Source organism: Cervus canadensis, chromosome 31 (assembly GCF_019320065.1).
Source record: "Cervus canadensis isolate Bull #8, Minnesota chromosome 31, ASM1932006v1, whole genome shotgun sequence".
Taxonomy (NCBI): domain Eukaryota; kingdom Metazoa; phylum Chordata; class Mammalia; order Artiodactyla; family Cervidae; genus Cervus; species Cervus canadensis.
In genome coordinates, this window is record NC_057416.1 from 6,452,671 (window position 1) to 6,475,592 (window position 22,922).

Genomic DNA, 22,922 nt, shown 5'->3' on the forward strand with positions numbered 1-22,922 from the left:
AAGGCAACTGGCTTGTGTATTTCTCCTGATTCAAATCTTCCAAGATCTCCCTATCGCCTAAGGAGGAAACCAAAGCCAAACTCACACACACTCCCTCAGAAACCAGCGTTGTTCCGGGGTCCTCACTTGCTGCCAATCAGAGCACCTAGCGAGTGCCATGGTAACGGCCTGTCTGCTCTTGCATCTCCTCAACTAGACTTTTGCAGGAAACCAACATAAATCTTGTTCCTCACTGCACCCCAAGACTCTAAACATCACCTAGCACATAACAGGAACCAAATATACACACTTAATCAGTGAGTGAAAGGATAAATGAATACGATGAACTCTGTTCCTTCCCCTAAATTTTGCTGGGCACTTAAAACTGCTCTGAAAAATTTGTCTTGACCAAAGAAAAAAAATGTTTAAGTGACAGAAGAAGCTCATAGATTATAAAAGATTTGAGAGACATTTTGATTTAAAAAAAGCAACACCAGCCAGAAACTAGAAAGACTAGTATTAGTCAACCTTGGGGCGGAAGAAAATTCCATCCCTAAAGGCTGGAGGAAAGGCAACAGCCTGGCTTTTGTGAGGGAGGAGGGTGAAGTCTGGGGCACCGCGTGGAGAGCGCAGCTCAGCTAAAGGCCTGACACGGGCTGCCAGCCGGGCGGCCACCTGGCTCAGTGCCCCCGGGGCCACCTCTCCGGCTCCCGAGCCTCTGGCGGAGGGGTTCCAGCGTGCACCCCGAACTCCCTCTGAGCGGCTCCGGGGACCCAGAGCAGAGCAGGCGGGAGGAGCCGCCTCCAGGCCTACAGGCCGAGCTCCGTCCGGATCCAGCTGCAGCCGGAGGGAGATGCGCGTCCACGTGACTCCCCGACGACTCAGGGCTTGACGAGAAGGGTTATTTATTAGAATCTCTCCCTGGCCGTTGGACGCCGCCCTTCACGTCCGTGTGTGCGGTTGTGCAATCCTCCAGCCCTATAAAGGCGGTGACCCTGCCGCCTCTGGAGCCTCTGGAGCCAGCCTCCCCTGAGCCTCCTTCCCCGGGCCTCCGGCCGCCCGCCCGCCGCCACCATGAGGGTCCTCCGCCTGCTGCTGCTGGCCCTCGGCCTGCTCCTCTCCCAGCTGGGCCCAGGTGAGCCGGGACCCTGCAGCACCCGGGGCTGGACCCCGGGGCCGCGTCTGAGGTTGGCCGCCTCTGCGACCCGAGGCCGGGGCAGCAGGAAGGCCTCCCCGGGGCTGAGTGGGCTGTCTGGGGCAGATGGCGCGGGGCGGTCCGACCCAGGGGTCCAGGCCATCCTGAGTGCCTGCCTAGAGCCTCCTGGGGCTGGTTCTCCCGGGAGCCTGAGGGCAGCTGAGCGGCAGGAGGGCCGGACTCCCTTTTCTCTCTCCTCTCTCCCTCAGGGCTCCCTCCCCTTTGCCCTTGGCGAGGATGTCCGGTGCCAGGCAGCCCCCACACCCCCAGCCCCGTCTCTCTCTTGGGCATCCAGAAAGTATCCTCTGTGAAGGGGACCCCTACTCCATCTGCAAGATGCCCCCTTACCCCTGAGAGGTGCAGCGTCCCAGCCAGCCCAGAGGTGCACCCTGTCTCTCGCCAGGTCCTGGGGTGGGTCATCCCAGGTGTTCTCCTGCAAGCAGGTGCCACCTGCCCTGCCCACAAGACCAGTTCAGCCGGAGTCTTTGACTCACCTGCGTGCAGGCACTCAGGGATCCACCTTCCTTGAGAAATCCGCTCACATCCTCCAGGGTGGCCCATTCCCCAGTGCACCGCAGGGGAGCTCTGTGTCAGGCCCGGGGATGCCAGTTCCTTGGGGTCAAAGCAGCAATGCCCCTGGTGTAAGAGAAGGCGAGCCCCTGCCGTCCAGAAGAATCAAGAACACAGTTTATCCCAGCCCCGCCACTCACTCCCAGGTCATCTTCAGCAAGTCACCTCTTCTGGCTTTTAGTTTCCTCTTTGGCAGAGTGAGTGGGCTGTGGCCGAGGGCCCTAAGAGCGTTAAAGCTCTGGAATTCTCTGCAAGCCCCGCTGTGCTTTCCTCCAGGCCGGCACGTCGTTGTGCAGTTATGCCTCATTTACTCCAGGGGTTCCTCAGGGTTCCCCTCGGCCAGCTGGGTTCAGAAGTATTCCAGTGCAGAGTTTTAATGTCTCCAGTCGGGACCCTTAAGAGAGGCAGAGGAATCTGTGCAGTCACTGTCCTGCTCTGGTATCATACTCACAGCACGTGTGTTCATGAGCAGCCGTGCGAAGTCTCTTACCACAGCTCAGCTCACACTCAAAATGTTTGAAAGCCACTATATTAACATGAAGAGTTGTTTTCAGTTGGTGACATCTAAGTAGGATTACAAGCATCTCATCCAAAGCCTCAAAAAAGAGTGTTCCCAGAGACACGCAGGAGGAACTGAACTTACTAATCACTCCTTACAGGAATGGCAGCTGATATGATGGAGCGCCCAGTGTAAACCGGAGTGGCTTAGGTTCTGCCCTTGGACGACAGGCAAGCCCTGTCTGCACAGAAGCAGCAGTAAAGAGGGCCTCAGGATGGGGACCCTCCGGACTGCTCGCCGAGCCCAACTCCTCTTCTAGAAGGGGCAGAGTGGGGTCCTCCCCACCTCTGGGCTGGAGCTAGGGGGGCCCTGAGCTGCAGGGTCCCTGCAGGTTGAGCACCCCCTCTGAGCCCTGAGATGCTCACACCTGGAAAGGGGGCTGCAGGGATGGGCAAGCTCAACACCACATTTTCTAGGGGATGTCGAAACGTCTGGAGGGGAGGAAGAGCCCAGGTGCTTTCTGGGTCAGAACACGCCGGTGTCCCCAGCCTGTGTCCCAGGGCCGAGGTGCCCCGCACACAAGCGCCAGCTGGGGTGTTTCCCCTCCTTGTGGTTGCGTCCTCATTGCTGTGTGCTGGTTGTTGCGGCCGCTGCAGCCGCCCCTGTAATACCCGCCCTGCCAGCAGGCTGCCCCGACGTCGAAGGCCTGGGGCTAGTGCAGGGTGGGAGGCGGCACTGCTCAGCCACCCCGAGCCCCCACAGGGTCAGTTTACTCCTTTTCTGGAAAAGCCCTCAGACCGGGTCGTTTCACAGGTTGGGAATCGAGGCCCGTGGGAACCAGCGCTTTGTGGTCACTGCAGGAGATCCTAAGACTCGGTGTTCTCTTGAGCAGTTTTCATCCTGGTCGGAGAAAAAGGCCTGTTTCGCCCACTATTAGCTTACACGATGGTCTTCGTGTGAACATTTGTCACAATGGCAAGGGCACCCAGGTCCCTGCAGAAGCTGGACGGGAGCCCAGCAGAGGTGCTGAGAAAGGCTGAGGCTGTGTCCTCACTGTTCAAGGAGTATCCAGCTAAGAGCTGCTGCAGGCAGGCATTGCCCCGGGATCAGGGGACGCGTCGGGGAACAGCCCCGGAATCCATGACCGCACATTTGAGAAGCAGAGCACAAGAAAGCCGATTACATAATTCCTTAGCTAATGACAATTATGCTGTGAAATGCTGTTAAGGGCACAATGCTGGGGGACACATGACGATGAGAGCTGATGGGGTCTCGAGGAGCCAGGAAGGCTTTGTTGAAGAAGCTGAGAAGTGAGGGAATGATGAAAGTCATTTTCAAGTTCATGGAATTTTCAAAAATAGTATTTCTTTTAGTTCTCCCCCAGTTAAAAGTCAGGATATGTCACACAAAAAAATCAGATTTTTATCTTCTTTTCTTAAAAAAGTTGTAAAATTTTATTTAACTTTTAATTTTATATTGGAGCATACTTGATTAAAAATGTGTTATGTTCAAGTGTGCAGCAACATAATTCAGTTGTAAATATACATGTATCTACTCTTTTTCAAAATCTTTTCCAGTTTAGGTTGTTACATAATATTGAGCAGAGTTCCCTATGCTATTCGGTAGGTCCTTTTGGTTGCATTCTCAGTGACTTCAGTCAAAATCTGTCTCTGTGATTCCATGGGGTGTAGCTTGCCAGTCTCTGTCCATGGGATTCTCCAGGCAAGAATACTAGAGTGGGTTGCCATGCCCTCCTCCAGATCTTCTTGACCCAGGGGTTGAACCCACATTTCCTGTGTCTCCTGTATTGCAGGCAGATCCATTACGTGCTAAGCCACCAGGGAAACCCTTTTGGTTATCCACATCAAATATAGCAGTGTGTACATGTTATCTTCTCTTAAAGAAACAACAGATGTGACAGATTCCTGCATGGCAACCGTGAACTGCAGCTAAAGAGTGGCTTTGCCTCCACACAGGATGCACTCCTCAGGACACCGCAGACCCCACCGGTCCCTACTGCCTCACCTCAGCTCATTTCACAGAGCTGTGTTATCTGCCTGGCTGCGGTGGGAATCTGGATTTTCAGCCCCAACTTAACTAAACCAGTGAAAGTGAAACTGTTGGGAGTCATTTTTAGCCGGGGGTGTTTCTGAAGAGCTCTGGTACCAAAGTTCTTTATATCTTGGCCCAGAGAAGAATTCAATAAGAGGCAAAGGGATAGAAGTGATTTATTAGAATATGACATTTGTGAGGTTTAAAAGTGGGCAGGCAATGGGGTGCTGCTTTATAAACAATGGAAAAGTGGGGAGGGGGAGAAAATCTTCTTTGAGTTTCTTAGGTGGACATCATGCTTCCAACATTGCTCCTCCTCCAGGTTGAGCAAGGGAGTTTTCTCATCCCTTCCGGGTCAAGCTAGGTCCACAAATGAGTTTTATCATGTGTGTAGACAGCATGTTCTGGGGGTCTTTAACTTACTGAGCTCGCTGGGCAGGATGTGGGTCTCATGCCACCGTTGTTTACTGTTTTGAGGCATGTCTGATGCCTCTGTTGCACAGTTTTGTTGCTAAGCAAGCCTGCTTGGTTTTGTGGTTAAACAAACCTGCTCTCTCGAGTGATCATTAACTTCCAGGGGTCTCCCATATTTTTCTACTTTCAATCCCCTAGTGGGATTAACTATTTAATCACCTATTTTGTCTCTTCACTCTGCCTCTATCAAAACAAGAGAGGGGCAAGGACAAACCACATGGGAAGGATAGCTGGTATGAATGCCCAGGACGTAGGCAAAGCCGCTCAGTTGTGTCCGACTCTTTGTGACCCCATGGACTGTAGCCTGCCAGGCTCCTCCATCCCTAGGATTTCCCAGGTAAGATTACTGGAGTAGGATGCCATTTCCTTCTCCAGGGGATCTTCCCCCACCCAGGGGTTGAACCCTGGTCTCCTGCATTGCAGGCAGACTCTTTACCATCTGAGCAACCAGGGGGATCCCCTTGAAAGCCCAGACGTCCAGATAAAAAAAGAAAAAAAAAGAAAAAACAGAGCTGTCACTCTTACTCTAGTCCTCCCAGCTCCGCTATGGGGAGGAAGAATCATTATCCCCATTCTGTGGCTTAATAACTTGGCTAAAGTCACATGATCGGTAACAGAGCAGGGACTCAAACGCAGGCCATCAGCTCCAACACCGCAGGGCTGTCAAGGCACAGAGCGTGCCGGGACCGGGGTAAGGGGTCAGGAGAGGAGCCAGGGATGTAGGGGAGTGCAGGTCAGTCAGGCCTGAAGAGCAGGAGACCCCATCTGTGTTCAGGTGGGCCCCAGAGGCTTTCAAACCAGACAGTCACAGAATCAAACGTGGCTCCTTCTTTGTAAGGATCTATTGATTCCTTTTGGCTGTGCTGGGTCTTCATTGATGTGAAGACCTTCTCTAGTTATGCAGCGGGGGCTGCTCCTTGCTGTGTGTGCAGGCTTCTTGTTGTAGTGGCTTCTCTTGTTGGGAATGAGCATGGGCTTTCTGGAATATAGGCTTCAGTAGTTGCAGATCCCACGCTCTAGAGCACAAGCTTAGTAGTTGTGGCATGTGGGGCTCAGTTGCTCTGAGGCATGTGGGATCTTCCTGGGCCGGGGATCAAACCCATGTGTCTCTTGCATTGCAAGGCAGATTCTTAACCACTGGACCACCAGGGATGCCCCAGACACGGCTCCTTTAAGTGATTTGTCTCCTGGGTGTGGAGGCTGGTCAGAGGAGAGGCCCTGTAATCTGGAGTAGTTTTTTTATATATTCTGCATAGGAGCCCTGTGTCAGCTGTAAGCATGACAAATATCTTCCCTCACCTTGTGCCTTAGTTTTTCACTCTCTGAATTTTCCACATTATTTTAAGGGGGTTAAGTGTGTTGTATTTTTTCCTTTAGGGTTAGTACTTTGATGCCTTAAGAAATCTTCTTCTAGCCCAAAGGTATGAAGAGTGTTCAGTGTTGTCTTCTGAGGGCTTATTGATTTTCCTTTTACATCTAGGTTTATAATCATCTGGCAGTGATTTTTAACATGCACGTATGGTGTGACTAAGGGTAAAGGGTTTATTTTTTCCATTATGAATATTTAATTGTTCCAGAACCAAGCACGGAAGAGAGACCATTTTCCTCCACTGTTATGCTGAGCCACTGTTGTTCAACTTTCAGTATCTGCATGGATCTCTCTGGGCATCTTCTGCTATTCTATTTATATATTTGTCTGCCCTGTTCCATTGGTATGTTTGTATCCTCACCACCTGGTCTAATTACAGTGGCTCTATAATTAGTCTCAAAATCCAGTAAAGCAAGTTCTCTTGCCTTCTTTTCTAAGACTGCCTTAGCTATTCTTGGTCCTTTGAATTGCCACAAAAGTTTTAGAATCAGCTCATCAAGTTTCACTGAAAGAATCTCCTGGGATTTTCACGGTTTTGGGCTAGCACTGCAGCTTAATTGGGGGAAAATTAACATTTTAAAAATAATTAATCCTCCAGTGCTTAAGCATAGCATTTCTACTTATTTAGGGCCTCTTTAAATTACCAAGACAAAAAAATACTGTATTCTTTACAGATAGAGATATTGGACATTATTTTTTAGATTTGAAACCAGGCATGTTTTATGCTCTTCTATAAGGTGTTTTTATTTCTTTTTTTTTCCCTATAGATTGCAGAAGTAAAATTCTTTTTTTTTTTCTTTTTGTATATTGATCTCATGGACAGCAAATTTGCTAAGCTTTCCTGTTAATTCCTTTTAGATTGCCTACATATAATCGTAATATCTGCAAGTAGAGACAGTTTTATTTCTTCCTTCCAAACCCTTGTACCTTTTGTTTATTTCTTTCTTATCTTATTCCCCTGGCTAGTACTTCAGGTACAATGAGGAATAATAATGACAATAGCAGTTATGCTCGTCTGATTGCCAATCTCATGGAATGTTTTCAATGCTTGACCATTAAGTGTACAGTGTGCTGTAGGCTTCCGTTAGTACTCTTTATCAGATTAAGGAAGTTTCCTCCAGTTCCTTATTTGGTAGGAGTTCTTTCTTTTTTTTTTTTGTAATCATGAATCAATGTTGAATTTTTTCCAATATTTTACTGCATCTTTTAACATAATATAACCATTGACTGATTAAATAATGAGAACATTTAATCTCAATTCCTCTGTCAGTTAGTTAGGAAAAAGTGATACATTTCTTGGAGAATTAAATGCAGCCATAATGGGATGGACATGTACACACTCCTATATATAAAATGGATAACCAACAAGGACCTATTGTATAGCACATGGAACTCTGCCCAGTGTTACACGCCAGCCTGGATGGGAGGAGCATTTGGGAGAGAATGGATACATGTATATGTATGGGTGTGTCCCTTTGCTGTCCACCTGAAATTATCACAACATTGTTAATCAGCTATACTCCAATATAAAATAAAAAGTTTAAATTTGAAAAAAGTAACCATAAAAGTGCTATTTCTCCACCAAAAGAAAGATGACCAGCCTCAGAATCTTGAAAATGAATGAGATCACAGAATCTAGTCTCCTTAATTTTAAATTTGAGAACTGGGGTTCAGAATGTTTGAGTGCTTTGCTAAAAATCACACAGACTCTTTCTAGAATAAGGAACGTAACCAAAGCACTCTGATGAGATATGTTGCTATTCCTTTTTGGCCCTATAATGTACTGAATCTTCAAAGATAATGCCAAAAAATGAGGGCTCGCTAAGGGTGGAGACACCATAACCCACCAGTATTGAGGGGGCTCTTCAGATGCCGTGTTTTATGAGCACACACATCTCGGTGTGAAGCTCTTGCAAGGGAAACCCCTGTGATGTGCTTTGCAAAGGTCTGTCTGTCCTGCTTTCCCCGGAAATCCCTGTGGCCACAAGCCAGGAGTCTGACATGCTTGCTTTTCCCTTCTCACAGGTGCCTGCCATCTGACGATTCTCGGCCAGCGGACTGACAGCTACATATGTGCCAGGAAAGGGGGGACCTGCAACCTGTCGCCCTGCCCACTCTACAACAGGATTGAGGGCACCTGCTACAGGGGCAAAGCCAAGTGCTGCATCCGTTGACTCTGAGCTAGGAGCGATGGCAGAGGGGATGAGGAGCCATGTGAAGTATTTGTAACCATTGTTTTAATAAAAGAAGGATTTTGTGAGGCATACGTCCTTGGGCCCAGAATGAGTCTTGTGTCTCCTTTCGGAAGAGGTTAAGAAAGTTTGAAGTTTGAAAGGGCAGACAGGCCAGGCAGCAAAACCCACCAAGTCCAGGACTGGGGGATGCTGACGAGGCCGTGAGCCATGCCACCTCCACTCTGATTTATCACCAGATCTACAGGGGAGCGATGCAGGGGGTCCAGGTGAGACCGAGAGCACATGATAAGTGACACAGCCTCAGGCCCCCCTCATTCGTAGCAGAAGCTCATCCCAGACCCAGCAATCTCAGCAGCCTGTCCATCTGCTGAGCCCAGAACGGCTGCCCCTTCTCCTCCTTGGGCCGGGACAGTGGGTTGTGGGTTGGTTAACCTTAGCATTTGAGAACTTTCATTAGGAACATAAAACTATCCTGAGTAAGGAGGCCTAAGAGCTGGTCCCTGGAGGACCATTTCTAACTCCAGCACAGTCACATGATCTACTTACACATCACTTACAGCAGCATTCTCCAGGACCACTGCCCCTTTTGTCATTTCTGCACCATGAGGCCTATAGATACCCACTGATGGGAGAGAGGGTTGCCTTCCCTTTTTTCCCATAAATTTCTTACAACTCCTGATGATACACACACTGTCCTCTCCTTCATCTGGCAAGAGCAAGTCCACATTCCACTTCGATCAATCACAAGCACACATAAAAAGCAGTATAAAAACATAGGGGAATTCCCTGGTGGTCCAGTGGTTAAGGGAGTGGGTAATATCAACTAAGTCCTCATGGTTTATGAGACAACAGATGGTGTTTAAAGTTGATAAGTGAAAATAAGGGGGGTGAGCATGTCATTCAGAGAAGGAGCAGAGCTGAACGTGAAAAACAGTGAAAGGCAGTGGCTTCCTGTTAAGTACCTTTGAAGAATTTCATTTTCACAAAATACATGTATATTTGTGTAAAATGTATGCAGAGTTTGTATGCAGAACATATATTTTGAAGATGCAAGACATGATTGTTGTCCAATGGAAAAGCCAAAGTCATCTGAACACAACATGACCAGTTCCCCTCCTCAAAGCAGTATCTATGAGATTTGCATCTGTGTTGTTTCCTGCATTGACATTTTGCCGAAGAATGGCCTGTTCCTAGGAGGTACAAGTTGAAGTATTTAGGGCTAGCTGAAATGTCACAAAGCTGGCAACTTCCTCTGTAATCGCTCAAAGCAAATTAAACTTGCAAAGCAATTACAACTTGTGAATCCAGAGGGAAGGTGTACAGGTACGCACTGTACTAATCTTGCCTGTGTGTCCATCTGAAGCTTCTCAAGATGAAAGTCAGGTTGGGGGGAGGATGAAGAAAATCATCAGAACCAAGATTTTTGACGTAAGAGAAGATTCATGTAAAATTTAAAGGTTATATGAAAATCCTATAGCCTTAAATTTGAATTTGATGTATTAATATAAAATCCTGACTTTTCCTCTTTTAACAAGTGTGTATTTCTCAGCCCCAACCCTACAAATGCAGAGACAATGAAGTATCAATGAGTGCCCCTAGCACACAGGCCATGGATGTCTTATAGAAACAGCAGGTTCCAAGTACAGAGCATGAGATGGACAAGATGAGTCTGGGGTATCTCGTTGTACTAGATAGTAGAAAAGCTACCAAAGGCTGGTGAATGTCCAGAGAACACTGGCTCCAATCTTAGGGGGACTCCGTAGGCTAGGATGGAGCATTTTCCATCCTGGCAGAGAATTATGACTACAACTGGTTAAATATATAAAATATATAAACACATTAAAATACACAGAAATATAACAGTAAATTATATTTTAAACACAAAATATAGAAAAATCCATAAGGTTGTACTGATACTTAAAATATTATTTATACTTGGAGTTTGTTAAGGTGCCAACTTATCACTCTGGAAGTTGGTATATAAGAGAAAAGATTAAGCATTTATTCTGCCCTTCTTGTAGAAACTGTATTTTAGAGTAAACAACCATTCAGTTCAGTTCAGTTTTCAGTCGTGTCCAACTCTTTGCAACCTCATGAACCTCAGCACACCAGGCCTCCCTGTCCTGCAACTCCCAGAGTTTACCCAAACTCGTGTCCATTGAGTCGGTGATGCCATCCAAACATCTCATCCTCTGTTGTCCCCTTCTCCTCCTGCCCTCTATCTTTCCCAACATCAGGGTCTTTTCAAATGAGTCAGGTCTTCGCATCAGGTGGCCAAAATACTGGAGTTTCAACTTCAACATCAGTCCTTCCAGTGAACACCCAGGACCGATTTCCCTTAGGATGGCCTGGTTGGATCTCCTTGCAGTCCAAGGAACTCTCAAGAGTCTTCTCCAACACCACAGTTCAAAAGCATCAATTCTTCTGTGCTCAGCCCTCTCTATAGTCCAACTCTCACATCCATACATGACCACTGGAAAAACGATAGCCTTGACTAGACGGAACTTTGTTGACAAAGTAATGTCTCTACTTTTTAATATGCTGTCTAGGTTGGTCATAACTTTCCTTCCAAGGAGTAAGCGTCTTTTAATTTCATGGCTGCAATAAAAAAAACAACCATTATATGAGTGAAATATTTATAGAAAATTCCAGCTAGTAAATGAAGAATGGATAATAGAATTGGAAAATCACCATTTTGCACCCCTGAATGAAATCATAGAACTAAAACAATGTCAATGGATGGCTTTAAAACATCCACTGGAAAGCCTGGCAGGGAACTTGATGATAGAAAATTAAGGCTGAGACCAACTAAACTCAATGATCAACCTTGTCCTCACTGCAAGCAACAGGACTAGAGGTTCATGACTTCCTATTGTGATTCAGAGAAGCGCACAACACCACCCAAGAAATATTCTGGCCAAAAGCATGTCCACTGAAAAAAAATGCACAACCAAAAAGTTGAGAATTATGTATATTCGGCCGGCATTTTTAGGGAGATAGCCTCTCAGATAAAACTGTTTGGAAGAGGAACTGGTGAACCCAGCATATATGCCAGGATATATAGGAGTTTTTGCAATAACAACACATAGAACAAAAGGTTACTGTTAATAAAAGAAAAACAGATATACCCAGTTAAGGAATTTAGCGCTTTTCTATGTATGGCAAGATGCAAGAGTTTGAGCTCACTGAAATCTTTCCTCAGCTCTCTGGGGCCAGGATCCCGTGTTTTCTCATCCTGAGTTTCCTCAAGCTGCACCACTGGGGGTGGGTGCAGTCTGATGGCTACTAGATAGTGGGTATTTCTTGTTTCCTCCCTGAGTTCCCTCAGGGCTCACCAGCAGTTGAACCTGAAACTAATGAAGTTTCTACATCTAACTAACAATTTACAGGAAATGCAAAGGTTAGAGAAACAAGTAAAACAACTGCTCAAGGAAGCAATAAGTCAAAGTCAGAACATGTGATGCTGTACAGGAAAAACAATATTTTTTTAAAAAAAAAACAATGGCCTGAGGAGAAAGAAGGATTACCATTACAGAGAGAAAAGAGGCAAAACAACCAACGGGTGGGCCTTTTTTGGATTCTGTATCAAAGAGACCGGTTGCAAGAAAACATTTTTGAGAGGGCCAGATACGTTTGAATATGGACTGGGTAATATCAGAGGCTTCTTATTGACTTGATTAGGGTGCCAGCAATGTGGCAGTTATGCTGGAAGAGAAAGGGCCTCATCAGCTAAAGAAGCTCACTGAAGGGCTGATCAGTGAAATGACACGGTACCCTGGATTTGCTTCAAAACAGTCTAGCAAAAAGAAAAATAAAGGAGAAATGCTCTGTGGTGACCTCAGTAGGAAGGAAATCAAGAAAGAAGGGATACATGTATTCATGCAGCTGATTCACTTTGCTGTGCAGTAGAGTAACAACGTTGTAAAGCCACTACAGTCCAATTAAAAATTAAATGAATACATAAATAAAAATTAAACAATAAACATTTCCCATTTCAGTCAAAAAAAAAAAAAAGAAAGAAAGAAAAGGAAGAGAGAAATAAAGACATGAAAAGTACAGAGCTGAAAAAAGATTTGTATATGTTGAGAAATACCAAAGCTAGGAAATAGGAATATCGGGATTCCTTATGTTTGTGTGTATTTGAAGCCCCTTCAGCCGCGGGCTCACCTCCGCCCCCAAGCCCTGTCCCTCAGGCGCTGTCGTGTGAGGAGGACGCCCGGAGCCCCAGGCTCCGCCCCCACCCCCGGGTCCGTCCGGGAGCAGGTCCGGGCGCGCCCGTATCACAGGAGCGGAGCGCAGGTCTGCTCGCGAAGCCTGCTCCCCGGAACCAAGTCGTCCCTGTGGGTTTGGGTGTGAGTCTCCGAGTCCTCCCCTGCTCTCTGCTCTTCCCAGCGAACAGCCCGGCTCCACTGGACCAAGAAGAGGAGCAGGAGCTCAGCGCTGCGGGGAAGCACGCGGTGTGTCGGCGGCTCCGCGCGCACCCCGCCCGGCCCTCCGTGTACAGCGCCCGCCTCTCGAACTTTTCAAAGGAGGACCGCAGGTCTCACGTTCCGCCTGACGCTCACTCCGCCCTGTCAGTGAGCATCTGCGTCTCACTGTTAACAGTCCGTCTGGCCAGGCTCTTCGCAGCCTCGCGTTCAAGAGGAGTCCGGTCCCGCCTGACGCCCGTAACGTGGACCCGCCCGGTCCCTTCTCCGGCGCCGCCTCGTGGCGCGCACGGCAAGGCGGGCTCCAGGGCCGCCGGCACTTTCCGGTCCAGGACCTTCTCAGTAGCTTAAAGCCAGCGCTCTGAGTGTTCGAGTCTCCGTTTTCCAACTTGCCAAAACCTCTTGTAGTTCAGGGCCTCGAGGAAACGTATTTCAGACGATTGAGGGACTTGATGGATTCCCAGAGGTCAGGTCTAACGGCCACAGACTTGTCTGGACCGCGGTTCCGCCGTCAGGGAGGTCTCCGGGGGGTGTAGTCGTGGGGCGCGTTTCTGTTGAACAAGAGGAGATCCGAGCCTCCCCTCGTGGTGGCCCCGCAGGGACCGGTCCCCTGGAACGAGGGCCGAGGGCTGGGGCTGTTCCGGGCGGGACCGCCGGCCTCTCTGGACGGAGCTGAGTGCAGAGATTAGACAGACCAGCAGAAACGCGGCATCCTGGGTGGGGGTGTGGGAAGCCCCTCTCCCGCTGGCCCTTGGCAGCCGGTCGCAGGGAGGAGTGGTGAGATGCTGTAGGAGAAGCAACAAGGCCTGAGGCTCGCAGCCTTAGGCAGTTGGAGCCCACGATTTTCTTAGAGCTGTGTCCCAGCATTGATGTGGGCGCGAAGCTGAGTCCCGCCCTGGCTGGAGGTGAGTCAATTTCCCTGGAGGAAACCCAGTGCCCCAAATATTCCTGGGTTCTGGGAAGAGCACAGACAGAGGCTCCTGTGACAGATGACTGATACTTAACTTTTACAAATTAAACTGCCAGGTAAACTAGCTGAATAAACTATGTCCTGTCCTTTACCCCTACCGGAACAAAGGCACATCCACAGCAACCCGGAGAGCCAAGTGGGACAGAGTCCTAGGACTCCTGAAAGTCCCTCCCGATGGGCCGGGACAGGAGAGCGGATGTCTTGGCTGGCACCCCCTCCCTTTCGTCATACCCTCCAGACCACACATCACCCCAAGGGTCTCCTGCACTTCTTCACAGAGACTGTGCTTTCTTCTTGGTGATCAGTAACTCTGGGGTCACCAGGACCCAGAGAATGATCAACAGGGGAGAAGGGACATGGGTCTGGCCAGAGAGGAGACCCCCCCCCCCTGCACCACCCCGGCAAACACAGGCCCTGGGAAGGACCCCCCTTGCCTGCACAACTGAGACAGGCAAACTCAACTGAATCTAAAGGTTGAGTCCTGAAAGCTCCCTGGGTTGAGCAGTGGCCCAGAAAGTAGACTAACCCTAATCCAGCTGAGTGGAAACAGATTCCCATGAGAGATGTCTCAGCCCTGCTACTAGTCAACAGAAAAATGTAAGTTCAGGGTGTGTGCATGTGTGTGCGTGCACATGTGTGTATGTGGGTATACAGTTGTGTGAGTGTGGATATACATGCATAGATGTCTCTTGTGTGTGCAGGGGGGGGGTGTGCGTGTGAATATGTGTGTGTGCGTGTGTGTGCGTATGTGTGTGTGTGTGTGTGTGTGTGTGATTTCCTCTCCCAATTCCAGGCTTCTTTCCCCCTACTGACCTCTTCAGTCGGCCTGCAGGCTGGTTCTGTGTGAGGCCTCCATCTCAGCCACCTGCAGACTCTTAAAACAAGAGGTTGATAGACATTTCTGCCCATTTTCTGGACCCTGCTGTCTGCAGTCTCTAGAGCAAGTTGAAAAGCCTGTTCAACTGGATCTAGGGGCCTGCAGCAGTCCAGTTCTGTTATTTGAGTCTTTTTTTAAATCCTATAGAAGGACTTGACAAAGGATTTTCACCCCTCACCTTTTCTGGTTTATTTCCAAACCGCACTGTGATGTGAACCTAGTGTCCAGATGCTTTCACCCGACGTGGGAGGGGAGGCCTTGGAGTGCAGAGATTCAGGGCAGGCCCTGGGGCCAACCTAGCCCACCTGCAGCCATGCCCCGCTATGGTCCACACATCAGACCTGACCAGAAACATGCTTTGCTGCTTAGAGGAAACTTATCTACAAATCTACAAGCTCACTAAGAGACTTTCTAGCAGATTCCAGGGAGCCAGAGGCATGAACACAGACCTACCCAGACTTCTCCCTCCTGCATTGATCCTTCACCCTCATAGAGGTGAGTCATTCTTCTCTGGATCCAGGAGCACCTGCTTCCTCACACGTGGAGACACCCGACCTGAGCCAGGTGAGGCCCCACAAAAGTGCCCAAAGGAAATGTCTTGGGCCCTTTGCCTGCTGCAGCAGTTTTGAGCTGCTCCTCTTAGTGGTGAAAAGTGGCCCCATTCTTGCTGGGGTGGAGACTTCAGGGCAGAAATCCCAGGTGTGAGGATGACTGTCATTCCATACAGCAAGCCTGCTACCTTATTATATGAAATGCGAAATTGCAAAGAACGTAAAAAACATGCTCTTGCCTTCAGTGACCTTGCTCTGCCCTTGACAATATAATCCTCCTCTGTGAGCCTGGGCTGAAATCACTTTTCATTTCACTTTAAAACTTGTGCTACCATAATTATCCACCCAAGAAACTGACCTTTCATTCACACATGGTCAAAGGGGAAAAAATACAGTTGCTGGTATTCCTGGAGGCTGTTTAACAATGAATGTAATAGAGAGCTCACCTTCCTCCAGCTCTTTGGAGCTAATAGGTCTGTTTGGCTCTTTGACTGTGGGAAAAGCCTACTGTCAATCTCCTCTGTCACTGTTACCTGTGCGTCCTTGGGACACGAGTTCTCCTGGGAAGGAGAGGCCAGTGAGAACCAGATCGTTCTGGGTCAGAGAAATGGAAAATATATCCTGAGGGGTTTGATGTGAAACTGCACCTTCCCCCAGGCTGAATTTAGAGGTGCACGCTCTAGTTTCATCTAAATAAAGTGGATCTCCCAGGAGGCACTAGTGGTAAAGAACCCGCCTGCCAATGCAGGTGACATAGGACACCCGGGTTTGATCTTTGGGTTCGGAAGATCCCCTGGAGAAGGGCACGGCAACCCACTCCAGCATTCTTGCCTGGAGAATCCCCATGGACAGAGGAGCCTGGCGGGCTACAGTCCATGGGGTCCAAAAGAGTTGGACATGACTGAAGTGACTTAGCATGAAAAAGTTTCCAACTGCTGCCAGAGGCTTGGTCCTGGAGGCAGGAAGTTTCCAGATGAAGGTGTAGGTGGGTTTGTTTTCTCCTGAGGCCGCCATCCTTAGAGTGTAGACACCACTCACCTGCTGCGTCCTTCTCGGCCTGCCCCTCCTCAGGCTCTGGTGTGTCCTGCTTTTCTTCTAAGGGCACCAGTCTGCTGGGATGAGGGACCCCCCCCCCCAGGGGAAAACTTTAACCTAATCAATGTTTTATCTGCCCCTTCCCCATAGAAAGCCCCATTCTGGTCGCTTCAATTTTTATTTATTTATTTTTAATTTTTGGCCACACCCTGCAGCATGTGAGATCTTAATTCCCTGACCAAGGATCAAACCTGCTGTCTCTGCATGGGAAAGTGAAATCTTAACCACTAGAACCCCTATCAGGGATGTCGCATTCTGGTCTCTTCAACGTGAGGGATTCAACATACGAATTTGGGGGAGGGGACACAATCCAGTTTATAAAGTTCATTCATTTTATGTGTTTTTTTGGTTTGTTTTTAAACCTGCTCTTATTTTTTATTGATTTTTTAAAAAATAGAAGTACAGTTGACTTACAGGATATTACTTTCAGGTGTACAATTTACTACTTTGATATTTGGATGATGATAATAGATCATGTTGTTGTTCAGTTGCCCAGTCATGTCCAACTCTTTGTGATCCCATGGACTGTAGCACACCAGGCCTCTCTGTCCCTCACCATCTCCCGAAGTTTGCTCAAGTTCAGGTCCATTGCATTAGTGATGCCATCCAGCCGTCCCATCCTCTGACACCCTCTTTTCCTTCTGTCCTCAGTCTTTCCCAGTATCAGGGGCTTTTCCAATGAGTCAGCTATTCGAATCAGATGACCAGAATACTGGAGTTGCAACTTCAGCATTAGTCCTTCCAATGAGTATTCAGGGTAATTTCCCTTAAATTTGACTGGTTTGATTTCCTTGCTGTTCAAGGAACTCTCAGGAGTCCATAATGGATCATACTCCATATAAAGTAATTATAAAATATTGGCTATATTCCCTATGCTGTGCATTGCATCCCTGTTAGTTATCTGTGTCATCCCTGTTTCATACCTTGATTATCTGTTGGTAGAATCAAGTGTTGATTCTGCTCCTGGAGGCCAGTTTGGAATATTTCAGGAGGCTCCTCAGGAGAGAAATACCATGTGGTACAGCTGGAAACACTTCCCCAAAGAGCATGTCCCCTCAGTGTTGTATATTAACAACCACAATGTACTATAATAGACAGTAATAGGAATAATGAAGATTAACGACAATAACAGTAAGGACGATGATGAATGTGTGGAGGGAGATGTGCTTATTATATTAATGATGGTGATAAACCTATAGCAAAGTGGATTAAGGGACAGGCTTCCCCAAGTGCGTGACAAGGTCATGATATCAGTCCTCAGGGGGCAGCAGAGGTCTAGATTTAACAGGGAAATATGTTCTGGGGGAAAAGCCTAGGAACAGGAAGAGAAAGGAATCCACGTCCACAAGAGGGCATGGGGGCTCTAACCCTATTGCCAGTCATGGAAGGAGGGGCTTCTGGGCACAGAGAGGCCTGGTCTGGGACCCCCACAGGACACCACCAGCTCTCTGGAGTGAGGACAGCTGGCTGGCAGGGCGGCTGCCTCCTGGAACATGCAGTTCCCAGTTTTGTTTCCCCTTACCCCCCCGCCCCCCCAGTCGCAGCTGAATTCCGGCCATCTGCCCTGACTGGGCCTGCGAGGGTCTGACATCAAGACTGCCCACTCTGGCCACAGAGAACGGAGGATGTTGTCCTCAAAACTCTCTGAGCTGCAGGGTGATAGGGACTGTGGGACCCACACTCCCTGGGGGACTTTACCAGTTAGCACACGCGGGGGTGACTCATCAGCAAAGAGCCACCTGTCTCAAGGTGACACCCTCCCTCGCAGGGCTGACCACAGGGATGGAGGTCCGGCCCTGGATATTTTGGTCCGAATAAGGACACACACGAAGGGCCATGTAGGCGCAGTGGTCACTGTGCTTGGCCAGTGCTTGCTGTCGGGCTGAGGTGAAGCCGGGCTTCCTGACTGCATGGATTTCTTCCTCCTCATCCTTTCCCAACATGTTCATCTTGAGATCTCTCCCGAATAAATACCCAGCACATGAAGCTCCATCTCCTCTGCCCTCTGGTATCCAAAACTGTGACAAAAGTGATAAGATTCCAGGGAAAATCAGGCTCACAACAGAAGGAATCAACTTCTGCTCAGGATGGAAATAACATGAAGACTGATGGCATCTCATGAGACTTGAATTTTGATCGGACGTTAGCTTTGCTGGCAAGAATCATGTCTATGAATTAACGGGGACAAAACACAAGATTGTTTGAGGTGGGGAGAAATGCTAATAAGCTCTACCCTCAACCTGGATTAAAGAGGGTATGAGAGGGAAACCATTAGAAATAAAAGGAATCCAAATTGTTTGCTTATCTTTTTTTGTTTCATTTAAAATTTTAGGTTGGGTGATGCCATAACATATTTAAATGCTAAGGTTCAGAGAGAAGGAGCAGTTTAAAGTGTATATGGTTGGTTTGCAACTCATACAACTCAATATCAAAAAAACCAAATAACAATTGAGCAGAGGTCTAAACAGACATTTTTATAAAGAAAAAATACCCTTGGCCACAGGCACATGAAAAGATGCTCAACAATGTTAATCAAAGAAATGGAAGTCCAATCCACAATGAGATTTCACCTCACACCTGTCATGGCTATCATTGGAATTCTACGTCTAGCAGGTGTCGGCTAGAATATGGAGAGAAGGGAACCCTCCTACATTGTTGGTGGGAATGCAAATTGGTGTAGCCACTGTGGAGAACAGTATGGAGGTTCTTCAGAATACTAAACAGAACTACTGTATGATCCAAAATCCCTCTCCTGAGTAAAATCTGAGAAAAGGAAAACGTGAATTCTAATAGATACATGCACCTCTCATGTTCACATTAGTATTGTTTACAAGAGCCCAGATATGGAAGCACCTAAGTGTCCATCCACAGATGAACCAATAATACCCTCCAGTCCACCCTTGTTGCTGCAAATGGCAAATTGCTTTTATTTTTATGACTAATATTGCATTGTATATTATGCCAAGTGAAATAACTCAGAGAAAGACAAATATTGTGTATTATCATTTATGTGTGTAATTTGAAATAAAACAGAAACACACAGATAGAGACTACAAAGTAGTGGTTACCACTGGGGAAGGGGAGCTAGGAGGGACAAGTTAGGGGTTGGAACTTAAGAGGAACGAACTGCCATGTATAAAATAAATGAGCTGCCAGTATATATTACAAAACACAGTGAATACAGATAATATTTTACAATAACTTTGGTGGGGCATAATCTATAAAATACTGCATCACCATACTACATCTGAAATGAATATCATACTTTACATCAACTATCTTTAAAAACTAGATGAAAATAAAATACAGTGCATACATTTTAATAACATACATTGTGATTGCCAGGAGAAAATAGGGAAAAACACAGGTAGAGAAATAAATTCCTGAGTGAGATGAAAGGCAGTTCCTTTCCTTCCATGTGGGAGATGGCATAAATAATGAATGACCCTACAAGAGTTCTTTAAATCTTGTGGTGGAAAGTGTCCACTCTTAAAATGATCTATTTCATTTAGGAAATGGTCTATACAGAATCTGATGACAAAAAGGGAAAAGGATGAGCCCTTTGGAGATTGAGTGGTAATGGTAAAAGTTTAAAATATTCTTTTTATTTTTAATTATAGTGGATTTACCTCAATATACTAGCTTCAGATGAAATTTCTTTAATGAACATGGGAGATGGAATTGAAATGCATGAAATAATAGGATTCCCAGGCATTATATGAGGTATAAGCAAAATGTCCTCAGATACAATGAAATACTATGTCCTCTGGTTTAATTTTTTCCATTTGGGAACCAGGAACTTTTAGCTTAAAGAACCATTGCCACACCAGTAATATTTCTACTCCAATATAGAAATCAACTGTGCATGGCATGGAAGTAAAATAAATTACAATAGTTTACTGTGTAGGAACATTTTTTGTTGAATTCCCCACTAACCAAGAAATAGAGTATAAAATTGTCTTCCCATTTTCTGTGCACAGTTAATAAATTTTTAACATGTTCTTGAAGGCCCTGTGTGGCCAGTGCTTTGATGAGTCCTGCTCTGCAGTCCAGCAGTAGGTTTTATATGGTCACCTCGTTATTTATCTTTCAAGTGTTCATCATTCTTCATCTTGCATTTTATTTTTAATTTCTCCCAGAGAATCCCAGCTTCATTTCCTCAGAATCCCAGTGTGTCTGATGTCCTGCTTGTTTTGAAGACACAGTATGGTTCCTGGTGCAGAAAATGCACTCAAAATATTTATGGATGAAGAAGGAAATGATGGATCTTCTCACTGTCCCTGGACAATGTCATTACATCCTTGCTCTTCAACATACCTGAGGGTTATACTTTCCTATTAGTATGGAAAACCTAATCAAATTGAAGAGGGTTCCTGATAGGTGATTGGATTATAGCCTAGATTGGATTATAGGCTGTTATTCAGGTATAAAAGGAAGTCAAACAGGCAGACGGATGCATTTGTTCAGAGAAGAAGCTGGACTGCTTGGGATCTTGAAGAAAGAGAAATCAGCTGCTTGCTGTGGAGTCCTCAGAATCCACTTGGCTTCACCGGCTCATCCCATTTGGGGTTTTGGTGAGTCCTCCAAACTGAGATAGGAGTGTTTCTTTCCTTAAATGTTATGTTTTAACTGTCTCTAGACACTGGTGTCAAATCAGCCTCTTATGGTCTCTGAATCATAGTGTATCAAAATTTTCTTTGCCACTCTCATTTCCAACCTTTGTTCACATCACTGTTTTTCAGCTCTAACACTGTTGTCTTAAATCTATGTAATTATTTCATCTGCCTAACCGAAGATCCTAACCATGTGCTCTCCAATACAGCCCTATGTGACTGGAACATTTAAATTCATGTAACTGAATAGCTAAATTTCACATCGTTGGTAGTGCCATCCAGATTTCAAGTCTTCTGTCATGATACATGTGTGGCACGGACGTTTCTGTATCATACAACGCTGGTATGGAGCATGCCCTCCGTCTTGGAAAGTTCTACTGGCTGTTGATCTCCATCTGATGTTTTTAGTAATTTGTTTCTAATTACTTCATTTTCTGCCTCTCTGAATTACTCTCCTTTTAGGGGTTTCATCAAGCGATTTTCTTCATTTCAATTCTTATGTGACTTGAGATAGATTTTTATGTTGAAATAATTATTTAGAGATGGAATATCTCTTGAAATGTCTCCACTGGTGTGGCTGCCCTTTTGCATATGACTGGGATTTCCTTCGTATCATAGGAATTTACCTGTTCCTCTTATCAGTAGAAGGAAAATTCTAGGAGTGAAAAAGAACATGTCACTTCACTCTGAAATTGTCTTTAAGTCAAAATGAAAGGCAAATCTTGATTAGTTTTCCTGGACAGCCCCTTATGATCCATGGGGTTGCAGAGTTGGACATGACTAAAGTGACTTAGCAAGACCGAAAGACAGTCCATCCCACCTGGTTTCCCCAGGTGCTCCGGATAATCCAATCAGTGATTCAGTCACTCTCTTGAGTGGATTTGGGGGCTTGTGCTTTGTCCTAGACACTTGATTCCTCTCCACAGTTCGCAGAGGCATGGATCCAGGAATTCATTTCTGATAGGAAATGATCCCTAGGATTTCACTTTGATTGTGAAGGGAGGACTGGAGAGCAGCAGCCTAAGAGCAAATATCTTTAGGGAGATTTCTGTTTCAAGACAGAGGGGATGTGATGAAGGGATCGACTGGATATATGGAGAGGTTCCCCCCCATGGGTGAAAAACATGAAGAGAGATTACAGGGAGCTTCTTCTGATTGTTAATGTTAGAGGTCATATGACAGGTAAAACCAGGGAGACCTTTGTTACCCTAAAGGAATTTGATCAGAGGACACTGAGCAAAATTAAATGACAGCTGCTCCTTCCTCTAGTGTAACTCTGTCATATTAAAGTGTTTGGAATCTCTGGGTATCATTTGTAAATTGGTAAATAAAGCAATTTCTTCCTAAACCTCAGTTTTTCCATATTTTTGAACATTCTTTATTTAGAGAACTGCAACAGTCTTTGACAGTAACACTGTGACTCTTGGATTCCGCCTACATTCTGGTTCAGAGGATGTTAAGGACGAGGCTGGCAGGGTGGATGCCATGGTTTCTCCAAATGGAATAAGTCCTCGATTTAACTCCATCTAAAATAGGTCCTTGGGTAACTGATATTCATATGCATGGGGGACAGAACTAATGTCAGGGTTGAGGTGCCGCAGGCTGATGAACACAGTCAGCGCCGAGCACGTTATTTGCGGACTCTCTGGACTCTGACTTTCTGTGTTAGCAACCGCAGCTCTAGCTCTTCACATGGGATCTGGGAGAGAAGAAGCTGCATGGTATTCCCTGGATGCACCACTGGTTTCTGAGTGCTGGGCTGGGGCTACACCCAGCTGAAGGTTGGGGGCTTGAATTCAGGTGGGTCTGGAAGCACAGGAGTAGGGTCTTGTGGCTTCTCCATCCTCCGATTGGCCTGCCTAGTGCTTGGATCAGCTGTGAGTGAGATCCCGAGAAAGGCTCCCGGTGACTGAGCTGTTGAGCATGGAGCCCCTGGTGAGTAGTGATGCTTCCTTCTCCTGAAGCTGCACCCAGTCCCCATCCTTCCTCAGCTCAGCCGCCCACTCTGGACAGTGGTAGGGCTCTGTCTAAACCAGAACATCCATAGTGTTTTAGG

General features: G+C 46.8%; 1 long non-coding RNA gene across 1 annotated transcript; it reads left to right on the top strand.

Annotated features, from left to right (window-relative positions):
* Window positions 1–597: 597 nt before the first annotated feature.
* On the top strand, window positions 598–8,404 carry LOC122432610. The gene is made up of 2 exons (XR_006266892.1): window positions 598–1,114; window positions 8,164–8,404. It is a non-coding gene; the product is annotated as an uncharacterized LOC122432610 (long non-coding RNA).
* The last annotated feature ends 14,518 nt before the right edge of the window (window positions 8,405–22,922 follow it).